Source organism: Zingiber officinale, chromosome 10B, assembly GCF_018446385.1.
Source record: "Zingiber officinale cultivar Zhangliang chromosome 10B, Zo_v1.1, whole genome shotgun sequence".
Taxonomy (NCBI): Eukaryota; Viridiplantae; Streptophyta; class Magnoliopsida; order Zingiberales; family Zingiberaceae; genus Zingiber; species Zingiber officinale.
Window position 1 is genome coordinate 80,265,142 of NC_056005.1, and position 12,328 is coordinate 80,277,469.

The window sequence follows — 12,328 nt, forward strand, 5'->3', positions numbered from 1 at the left end:
CTACACATTCTTCCATATCATCATCATCAACACATACATCAAAAAATAAACCAACATCTATGTCCTCAATAGGAGAATCAATAACAAGAGGATCAATAACTTCACTTGCAGTTTTAAGTTGATCTACCACATCACATTCATCATCTGAAAATTCAATGTCACTATAACACCCTATAAAATTTTGAGGTAGATCTGAAAACTTATTTACCACTGCATTATCTTCACAATCCTCATCTGAAGAGTCTTCATCTTTATACAAATTCAAAAATCTGCACTCAACCTTACCAGTGTCACAGAATTTTTTAAAGTCATAGTTCTCATTGACCCCCACTAACCTTTGTAGAAAAGGAACCCTTAGTGAAGGTCTTGGGAAAAGTACTTCTAATTTCCCATATTCCCTTTTAGCTTGTGGAGGAGATTCAACTTGCTTATCTAGTATTGGTATGATCAATCGTTGAGGGAAAGGTACTTGTGGCATTTGTGAACCTCTTGGAATAATGGAACTGAGTTCATGTGGTCTTCTATTGTTCTCCTCAATTCTAAACATATCCTTCTTCAGAAGTTCTTCATGATTTTTACCACTTCTCAACCCAACATCATCACACTTTTCATTAGATCTTGACTGTGTAGGAGGGGGATCTTCTTTAAACCATTTTGAAACAATACCATCAAGCTTTGCCCCCAAATGTTTGAACTCCTTACTCTGTGACTTGTGAATTTCAACATTTTTAGGTGGTTGAACTTCATTTTGTTTGACAGGCTCTCTTACATTTATGGCTTGCACTTCTTGAATATCTGAGGAAAATTCCATCCAACTTTTGTTCGACCATTCATGGAGGTTCAATGTCACTTGATCAATTAATGAATAAGCTTCATCTACACTTTTGTCCATAAAAGAACCTCCAGCTGATGAATCCAATAAACTCTTGTCTGAGAAAGAAATTCCCCCATAGAATATGTGCAATATCAATCATTTTTTAAAACCATGATGAGGACACTATCTTTGAAGACTCTTGAATCTATCCCATGCTTCAAATAATGATTTTCCATATGCCTGAGCAAAATTTGTTATGCAATTCCTTATATACACTGTTCTACTTGGAGGGAAAAAATGATTCAGAAATTGTTTCTCCAATTGTTCCCAATTTGTGATGCTTTGAGGACAGAGAAAATATAGCCAAGTCCTTGCTTTATCCTTGATACTGAAAGGAAATGCCATCAATCGAACTGCATCTGCTGATACTCCTTCACATTTCACCAAATCACAAATCTCTAAAAATGTTTCAAGATGCAGATAAGGACTTTCTGATACTTCTCCTCCAAATTTGTGACCTTGTATCATAAAAATTAACTCTGGGTCTAGTTGGAAACTTTCTGCTTCAATTTGAGGTTGCACAATGGGAGATAAAAATCTTGCAAAAAAAGGTGTAGAAAAATTTCTCATGGGCATGCTTGACATGTTAGTGCTCATGGATATTCAAGAATCAAAAACAAGAAATGAAACGCAATATGAAAAGTAGGAAAGAAAATGCAGAAATTAAATTGCAAGAAAGAATGTGCATAATGAAAACAAGAAAGACAAGACAAAAAGAAGAAGAAAAATGTCTAGAATAATTCATATGCTAAAGATTGCAAGATATGTTTACAAAAGAAAAGAAGAAACTAGATCAAAAGAGAAAACATAGAAAAGTTAGATTAGAGTGCTAGAAATCAAGAATGCAAAGTTAGAATTACAACAAAAAGAATTGTCAAGAATGTTATTCAAAAAAAAGTAAAACTTATGAAAACAGAATTCTAAAAGTTAGATTACAACTATGCAATTGAAAAGAAAAGTTATGCCTAGTCTAACTCAATTGATAATCTCTAATGTTATAGCGCATTCCCCGACAACGACGCCAAAAACTTATTCACTCTCCGCAAGTGTACGGAAATGTCACAAGTAATATAAAAGATTATCGTATCCACAGGGACTGTTGATTAAGCACTAGTTAACTTCACACAGTGAATTATCTAGACAATCGAAAAGTGGTCTACAAATGTTAGAATAAGAAATAGAAGAGAAAAGAAAGAGAGTAAAGAGGGAGAGAATGAGCATAGTGAAAGGAGGGGAATAGATACTAAGACTTCGATTTCTTTGTGATGTTATTCAATGTTAATGATCTACCAAATCTTATTTTTCAATTGTCTACCATTTGTAGAAGGTTGCCGATTCTCTCTTGCAATAGACAACCGGTTTAGAACTGAAATATATACTTAAATGCGATCAATTAGATATGAGCCTATGTTGTCCTTACACGGGCATGTTCCTGTCACGAAGATCCCTTGGAAAATTAACATAGAAATCATTACCTCTCAACCCATAAGATATAAAGATTAATGTATAAATCTATCCTACCCTCTTGAATTATCCTATTCCCCCCCCCCCCCCCCCAAAGCTCATCCCTCAAACGTCCTTACACGGGCTTGCACCTTATGCGTGCTTCCCTCGGAAAATCAAGTGAGAGATAATCTCTACAAGATCCATAAGACATTCAAACAATCAATCAAGAATGTGAATTAGGTCCAAATCACAATAATACATCCAAGATTTAATTGATACAAATAGGGTAAAATCATAGAAATAGGGAATTGACAAATCCACAAGAGTTTGCATACAATCACATTACATCAAACAAGAACAATGCATCAACAAGTCATTGAATAGAATCATGGCAAAAATCTACATAGTTTTACATCATTCATCACATCACAAATACTCCCTACATCCTAGATCTAGAGATCTACTCCATTGCTAAGGAATAACAACCCCAAAACATATAGAAAAGCATACTTACAACCCTAGATTTGAGAAGAAGGGGAAGAAGAGATGCTTGCCGATGATTCCGATGTCTTAGGGATGCCTCCTCGCTCCGGAGATGGATAGATCGGGATGGAGGAGAATGGAGCTCTAGGGTTTCCCCCTAAGGGGAGAACCCTTCCCCCAAGGAGAGGGACGAAGTCCCAGATCCAAGATCTCAGATCTCCCAAGATGAGTCAAAGAATGGGGATCTTGACCCTTTTATACCTCCTCCAAGCTGCCCAGGAAAATCAGGAAAACAGGGTCCGGTAAACCGGATTTTTCACCTACTAAATCAGGTTTTCTCATGATTCACCCTGAACCAAAGTTGTAGCTCGTGAAATTATCTTCAATATGATACTTGGATCAAGCCCTGGCTCCAACCGAGCCGAAAGTTATAGTGGTTCAAAGTTTGGTCTGCAGTCTGGGCGGAGGTCCAGTTGAACCAGGCACGGACGTGCCATTTAGCACAGGCAGAAAAGTCTCCCTCTCTATTGTACCTGAAGCAAAGTTGTAGATCTTGAAGTCAACTACGTTTCGGTACAAAGATCATCCAAAAACTCCAACCGAATGCAAAGTTATGGCCGTTTTATGAACGGTCTGCAGTCTGCCTAGAATTCAGCACAGCTCTGTTTTTGGCATGGCACGACCCGTGTTCTTCGTCACACGGCCGTGTGAGATCCACACGGCCTCACACGGCTTCTTCTCTGGTTGAGTCACACAGTCGTGTGGCTCACACGGCCGTGGCCCTTTTCTTCTCTGCGGAGGCCACACGGCCGTGTGGATTCACACGACCGTGACCTTTCTCTCCTCTGGAAACTTAGCACGGCCGTGTGTTACTTGGCCACGGGAAGCTTAGCACGGCCGTGTGGGACACACGGCCGTGGCCTTCTTTACATCTGGTACTAGAGCACGGTCGTGCCATTTGTCACGACCAAGGCATGATATGGCCACACGGCCGTATGGCATACACGACCCAAGCATGAATTCTTCCGGAGTTGCTCCCGTGTGCATTTTAGCTCTATTTTTGCTCCAAATAGCGTCCTATCAATCAAAATAAGCAAAGAGTGTTGGGTTTTTCGGGCCGCGAAAATCGCTTTTCGCGTCGCGGAAACCCCGAATCACCCAAAACCATAGATCCGTGCAAGAAAAACCGAACGGAAATTACGAGTACGAGTTTCAAAACATTGATCTACAGTAGATCTACAAAGGAAAAACCTTATACCTTCGAAGCGTGCCCTCCGCTTATCCCGCTCGTTCAAGGTACGCCGGATCTCGAGAGTGTCAACGTAGACACTCCTCTAATGATATCCACACGAACAAGGAGTGTCTCCCACACTCAAAGGATGGAGAAGAGAGCCCCGAGTGTGCTAGCACTTTCTCTAGGGCTCTCAGATGGGAAATGGAAAGGAAGAAAAGAAGAAGGTACAAAAGAAATCTTATACACTCACTAGTAGTATCCTTCCTTTGTGACCTTCACCTTTCCTTTGCTCTTGGATTCACTCAACCACCTTCTCATCCATGGAAGTGCACGGCACCAGCAAGAGAAAAGAGGAAGAGATCTAGGAGGAAGAAGAAACAATTACACCACTTCAATAGCCATAAAACAATGAAACCTCCTTTCATTATGTGGCCGGCCACACATGGGTAACCCCCTCATTTAATGTGGCCGGCCACATTAAATGGAGGATTATAACCTCCTTGACAACTAGGAGATGATGTGGCTGCCATGTAGGATGAGTCATCCTCCATGAAGTGGCAATTCATCAAGTCAAACTTGATGTTTCAACTTCCCATTTTGGTCAAGTCAAAATTGACCAAATCTCTTCCATGTTGAGTTGCATTCATTCTTTGATTCAAGTCAATTTCAATTTAATGAATCTCAATTCATTAATATAAATTGACTCAATGAATCAAATTTAAATTAGACTCATTCAACAATTGAAACTAATTGAGTCTAACTCAATAAGTCTAATTTGAATCCAATCTTTGGTGCATCATATGAACCTAATCCAATTGGTTCATCATATGAACCTAATCTCCATTCACTTGTTCTTTGTGTGTGTGACCCAATAGGTTCTTGTAACGTTGGCAATGTTTCTAAACTCCTTTAGAAACATAAGCAATGAGCGGCATCTAGCAATACATCATTGCTACCCAAGTTACAAGAAATGTCGAGATCCAACATCACCTTGTGACTACTAATTGTGGCTCCTCACAATATATGACAAGTGTCCTTCTATCCTAGACATCTAGATTGATCAATATGAGGCATAGACCGTGTCATCCTCTGATCAATCTAAATCTTGAACTCCAAGTAGACTCACTCAATCAAATGAGCTCAACATCTAATGTTGACTCATTTGGGCATGGCCATGCACTTAGTGGTCTCACTCTATCAAGAATACCGATGTCGCTCCCGTCATATGGGAGGGATAGATCCCATCTACATCACTCACATCCCTCTGCATAATTCGTTATATACCCAGTAATCGTCTTTATAGTCCACCCAGTTACGGGTGACGTTTGACGAAACCAAAGAAAATAACTCCTTATGTAGGGATCCATGGTGACTTCAGGTCTAAGGACTAATAGTTATACTAATAGCCACATGAGAAAGTATATGACACTCATATAACGATCCATGATACTTTCTCATGGCGGGTCATTCAGTATACATTCTCCACTGTATACCCATGTGTCAGCTTGATATCTCTATATCCATGACTTGTGAGATCAAGTCATCGAACTGACCTACATGCTAGTCTTATTGCATTAACATTGTCCCTGAATGTTAATACTCGACTAGGAATGATTTAGAGTAGTGTTCCCTATATCATCTCACTATCGATTCAACTAATCGATTGATATAGGTATGAACCTTCTACTCAAGGACGCTATTATACTTAGTCTATTTGGCACTAATACAAATAAGTATAATAACCAAACAAATGCCTTTATTAATATACAAGAATATGATATACATGAGTCCATACAATCATCAAATGATTGGCTCTAGGGCTCTAACTAACAATCTCCCACTAGCACTAGTGCCAATCAGTATAGGCTCTAAGGCCTAATGACCTAGTGTGACCATCATGCTTCCTCTGTGCCAAAGCCTTGGTCAAGGGATCTGCGATGTTAGCCTCTGTAGGTACTCTGCAAATCTTCACATCTCCTCTATCGATAATCTCTCGAATGAGATGGAAGCGCCGTAGTATGTGCTTGGTCCGCTGGTGTGAGCGAGGTTCCTTCGCCTGTGCTATAGCTCCATTGTTGTCACAATAGAGCTCAACTGGGTCAGCGATGCTAGGAACCACCCCAAGTTCAGTGATGAACTTGCGGATCCAAACTGCCTCCTTTGCTGCCTCTGATGCAGCAATATACTCGGCCTCTGTTGTAGAATCAGCTACTGTGTCCTGCTTCGAACTCTTCCAGCTCACAGCACCACCATTTAAGCAAAACACGAACCCTGACTGCGATCGGTAATCATCCTGATCGGTCTGGAAGCTGGCATCACTGTAACCCTTAACAGTTAGCTCATCATTGCCTCCATATATCAAGAAATATTCTTTAGTCCTTAAGTACTTAAGAATATTCTTGACCGCTATCCAGTGACTTTCACCTGGATCTGACTGGTATCTGCTCGTCATGCTCAAAGCATACGAGACATCAGGTCGAGTACATAGCATGGCGTACATGATCGATCCTATGGCTGAGGCATAAGGGATCTGATCCATGCGGTCTCTCTCCTCTTTAGAAGAGGGACCTTGAGTCTTCGAAAGACTCACGCCATGTGACATCGGCAGAAATCCCTTCTTGGAGTTCTGCATGGCAAACCGAAGGAGTACCTTGTCAATGTATGTACTCTGACTTAGGCCAAGCAATCTCTTAGATCTATCTCTATAGATCTGTATCCCTAGAATGCGGGATGCCTCACATAAGTCCTTCATTGAGAAGCAACTACCTAGCCAGGTCTTGACAGACTGAAGCATAGGGATGCCCTTCCCAATGAGTAGTATGTCATCCACATACAATATGAGGAAGACAACTATATCCCCTACAACCTTCTTGTAGACACAAGGTTCATCTTCGTTCTTGATGAAACCAAACTGTTTGATTGCATCATCGAATCGAAGATTCCAGCTCCGAGAAGCTTGCTTGAGTCCATAAATGGACCTATGCAGCTTGCATACTCTACTAGTATGCTGTGGATCTACAAAACCCTCAGGTTGTGTCATGTACACATCCTCGAGTAGGTTTCCATTCAGAAACGCGGTTTTGACATCCATCTGCCATATCTCATAGTCATGGTAGGCTGCAATAGCAAGCATGATCCGAATGGACTTAAACATCGCTACTGGAGAAAAGGTTTCATCATAGTCAATACCATGAATCTGCTTGAAACCTTTAGCTACCAAGCGACCCTTATAAATAAGTCCATCCATGTCAGTCTTTCTCTTAAAGACCCACTTACACCCAATGAGTTTTACCCCTTCTGGTGGATCAACCAAAGTCCATACTTGGTTGGTGTACATGGATTCCATTTCGGATCTCATGGCTTCTAGCCATTTCTCGGAATCTGGTCTCATCACAGCTTCCTGATAGGTGGTAGGCTCATCCTCTATGAGCATAACGTCATCATGGTCAGACAAGAGAAATGAGTATCTCTCAGGCTGACGACGTACCCTATCAGACCTGCGAAGAGGTATGTCTACTTGAACTGGTTGTTGTTCCTCAACTCTTTGTAGAACAACATCATCCACAACACTTTGTGGTTCCAGTTCAACTTCCATCGAGGCGTCAGTGCTATTGTTCGCATCTTGAACTTCTTCAAGATCGAACGTACTCCCACTAGTCTTTCTAGAAACAAAGTCCATTTCTAGAAAGACCCCAGTCTTTGCCACAACTACCTTGTGCTGACTGGGAATGTAGAAGTAATATCCCTTAGTTTCCTTGGGATATCCGATGAAATAGCACTTGTCGGATTTGGGTCCTAATTTGTCTGAGACTTGACGTCTAACGTAAGCCTCACAACCCCAAATCCTCATGAAAGACACCTGGGCATCTCTCCCAGTCCATATCCTATATGGTGTCTTTATCACGGCCTTTGATGGAACTCGGTTGAGTATGAAAGCTGTCGTGTCTAGAGCATATCCCCATAGATATGTCGGAAGATCTGTGTGACTCATCATAGATCGTACCATATCTAATAAGGTACGATTCCTCCGTTCGGATACATCATTCCACTGTGGTGTTCCAGGAGGAGTGAGTTGGGATAGAATCCCACACTCAGCTAGATAGTCACGGAACTCATGGCTAAGGTATTCTCCACCTCGATCGGATCGAAGTATCTTAATACTCTTGCCAAGCTGGTTCTGTACTTCATTCTTGAATTCTTTGAACTTTTCAAAGGATTCGGACTTATGTGTCATTAAGTACACATAACCGTATCTACTGAAGTCATCAGTAAATGTGATGAAGTACCTATAACCGCCTCTAGCAGCGACATCGAAAGGGCCACATGCATCACTATGTATGAGTCCTAACAAATCAGTCTCTCTCTCGCTGTGCCCACTAAAGGGAGTCTTGGTCATCTTGCCTCGTAGGCATGACTCGCATACCTCATATGATTCAAAATCAAATGAGTCCAGCATACCATCCTTATGGAGCTGGGATAAGCGCTTGTCATTTATATGACCTAAGCGACAGTGCCAGAGGTAGGTTTGGTTCATGTCATTTGACTTGAACCTCTTGGTATTTATGTTATAGATAGGGCTCTCAAGGTCTAGAATATAGAGTCCGTTTATTAGAGGTGCACTACAATAGAACATATCGTTTAAATAGACAGAACAACATTTGTTCTTTATTATAAACGAGAATCCTTTCTTGTCCAAACAAGAAACTGAAATTATGTTCTTAGTCAAGGCAGGCACATAACAATAATCATCTAATTCTAGTACAAGCCCAGAGGGAAGAGATAGATGATAAGTTCCTACAACAATAGCAGCAACTCGTGCTCCATTGCCTACTCGTAGGTCTATCTCACCCTTCGTCAATGCCCTGCTATTTCTCAGCGCTTGTACATTAGTACAAATGTGCGAAGCACATCCGGTATCTAATACCCACGATGAAGAAATAGAGAGGTTGACTTCTATAACATGTATACTTGAAGTAGAAATCTTATTTCTCTTCTTCGTAAGATCTTCCAGGTATTCTTTGGAGTTCCTCTTCCAGTGCCTTGCTTGTCCTTGATATAGGTGACAAAGATGTTCAACCATATCGTAAGCGCTCATCAACTCATGTTGCTTCTGAAGCTCAGAGTTCATGGTTGCGAGCATAAGACAGGACACATCTAATGCGTCATCTTGATGCTTCTTGTAAGCATCTCAGTCAGCTCGCGTGGCAGTGGCAGGAGGAGCCTCCGGAATGGGCTGCTCCAGAACGTACAGTTTACGTTCCTGAGTGAGAACTATTCTCAGGTTCCTGTACCAGGAAATTTGCTCCGTTGAGCTTGTCCTTCTTAAGGACAGAACGCAGGGAGAAAGAGTTCGTATTCGACGTCATGGTTATCTACAACAGAAAATTTGCAGAAATAAATATCATATTCTTTTAAAATCATTTAATTAGGCCTTTAATTAAATGATGCTCCCACTGAATTCTATAATTCTTGTGGGACAAGATCCACATCATACTAACCCTTGAGTTAGCTTTGGCTAATACGCCCAAGGCTTAGTATGATCGGTAGGTAACGATTACCAATTACATCTCTATGCAACTCTTGTTTATAAAATCAATATCCGCATTTATATTAAAACTCGAGTTAGCTTTGGCTAATACGCCCGAGAGTTAATATAGATGTGATTTTGACCTATCTTTTCCAACTATTGGAAGAATGCCTATAGTTGACTCGATCCAACCGAGTAACTAGGAATACTCAATCTAATTGAGTTTGTATTCACCCATGCGTTGATAGGCGGGACCAAGATTGTCCCTCCGTACCCTACCAAGATAATATGTATTGCTCTGCTTTGGCAGATTCAACAATACATGTGATCGAGGTAGTGATAGGTATCACGGTACGGTTAGGCATTTAGAGTTGGTTCGATCAAGATCTAATCTAATCGAAAAGGATGCATCTTGTGCACGACTCAGATCTAATCTAATCGCAAGGGTGCATCATGTGCACGACTTAGATCTAATCTAATCGTAAGGCACTAATTAATTAATTACTTATTAAACATGCATCATATACATAAGCAATTAACTAATTAATCTATTTGTGATTTAGTCATGACCCTACTACGATCTTCTCAAGCCAATGAGAAGATCGAATGGTCAACCTAGGGTCAACAGCTTCTCCAAGCTCCTCCCTTTGACCATCTTGTGTTGCTCGTGCCCGCCTTGGAACTCCGTCTCGTGTGGACCCTCCACCGCTCCAATTTGTACATTACAATTTGAAACTCGAGTTACATTCGAGTCTAAATCTAATTTACAACAAGAATATAGGAAAAGGCACGACGCGCAGGTCGCGAATATAATACAACACTCGCAAACACATAACGGCACGCAGGCCGTATTATGAATTACAACACAACCAATCATATTGGGTTTTTGGGCCATGACTATCACAAAATTAATATATAATTCAAAATTATATATTTTCATAATTTTCTATAATTTTAAAATTAATTTTTACAATTTTTACGAGTAAAATTTCCCGGCGGTCCCGTTTAGCGGTTTCGGGCGCAATCGCGGAACGGATCCCCTTGCGGGGCCAGGGGCAGCGCCCCTACCTGCGATCTAACCATCGCGAGGGTTCCTTTGCGATCCAACAGTGCCCAAACCCGCTGTCCCAAAATGATTTGGGCCGAGACATTGCCGTTTCGGAAAAATTTTCCCGGCGGGTTCGTTTTTAGCGATTTCGGGTGCAATCGCGGAGCAAATCCCCTTGCCGGGTTAGGGGCAGTACCCCTACCCGCGATCTAACCATCGCGAGTTGCTCCTAAGCGATCTAATGGCACCCAAGCCCGCTGTCCCAAATGGATTTGGGGCGAAACGAAGCCGTTTTGGAAAAATCTTTCCGGTAGCCGAAGCCTACAAGTGCCGAGACACTTGTGCTTCGCTTCTACGGAAAAATTACCCATAAAAACTATAAAAACTTAAATTTACAGAAAATTCACAGAATTTTTAGTTTTCATAAAACCAAAAATAAAACTCGTACAAGCCTTGCACGTGGCTCTGATACCACTGTTGGGTTTTTCGGGCCGCGAAAATCGCTTTGCGCGTCGCAGAAACCCCGAATCACCCAAAGCCGTAGATCCGTGCAAGGAAAACCGAACGGAAATTACGAGTACGAGTTTCAAAACATTGATCTACAGTAGATCTACAAAGGAAAAAACCTTATACCTTCGAAGCGTGCCCTCCGCTTATCCCGCTCGTTCAAGGTACGCCGGATCTCGAGAGTGTCAACGTAGACACTCCTCTAATGATATCCACACGAACAAGGAGTGTCTCCCACACTCAAAGGATGGAGAAGAGAGCCCCAAGTGTGCTAGCACTTTCTCTAGGGCTCTCGGATGGGAAATGGAAAGGAAGAAAAGAAGAAGGTACAAAAGAAATCTTATACACTCACTAGTAGTATCCTTCCTTTGTGACCTTCACCTTTCCTTTGCTCTTGGATTCACTCAACCACCTTCTCATCCATGGAAGTGCACGGCACCAGCAAGAGAAAAGAGGAAGAGATCTAGGAGGAAGAAGAAACAATTACACCACTTCAATAGCCATAAAACAATGAAACCTCCTTTCATTATGTGGCCGGCCACACATGGGTAACCCCCTCATTTAATGTGGCCGGCCACATTAAATGGAGGATTATAACCTCCTTGACAACTAGGAGATGATGTGGCTGCCATGTAGGATGAGTCATCCTCCATGAAGTGGCAATTCATCAAGTCAAACTTGATGTTTCAACTTCCCATTTTGGTCAAGTCAAAATTGACCAAATCTCTTCCATGTTGAGTTGCATTCATTCTTTGATTCAAGTCAATTTCAATTTAATGAATCTCAATTCATTAATATAAATTGACTCAATGAATCAAATTTAAATTAGACTCATTCAACAATTGAAACTAATTGAGTCTAACTCAATAAGTCTAATTTGAATCCAATCTTTGGTGCATCATATGAACCTAATCCAATTAGTTCATCATATGAACCTAATCTCCATTCACTTGTTCTTTGTGTGTGTGACCCAATAGGTTCTTGTAACGTTGGTAATGTTTCTAAACTCCTTTAGAAACATAAGCAATGAGCGGCATCTAGCAATACATCATTGCTACCCAAGTTACAAGAAATGTCGAGATCCAACATCACCTTGTGACTACTAATTGTGACTCCTCACAATATATGACAAGTGTCCTTCTATCCTAGACATCTAGATTGATCAATATGAGGCATAGACCGTGTCATCCTCTGATCAATCTAAATCTT

At 41.1% G+C, this 12,328-nt stretch overlaps 1 non-coding gene across 1 annotated transcript; it reads left to right on the plus strand.

The window, feature by feature from the left end:
• The first annotated feature begins 980 nt into the window (after positions 1-980).
• LOC122030628 lies at positions 981-1,086 on the plus strand. The gene has a single exon (XR_006125503.1). It is a non-coding gene; the product is annotated as a small nucleolar RNA R71 (small nucleolar RNA).
• Positions 1,087-12,328: the final 11,242 nt, after the last annotated feature.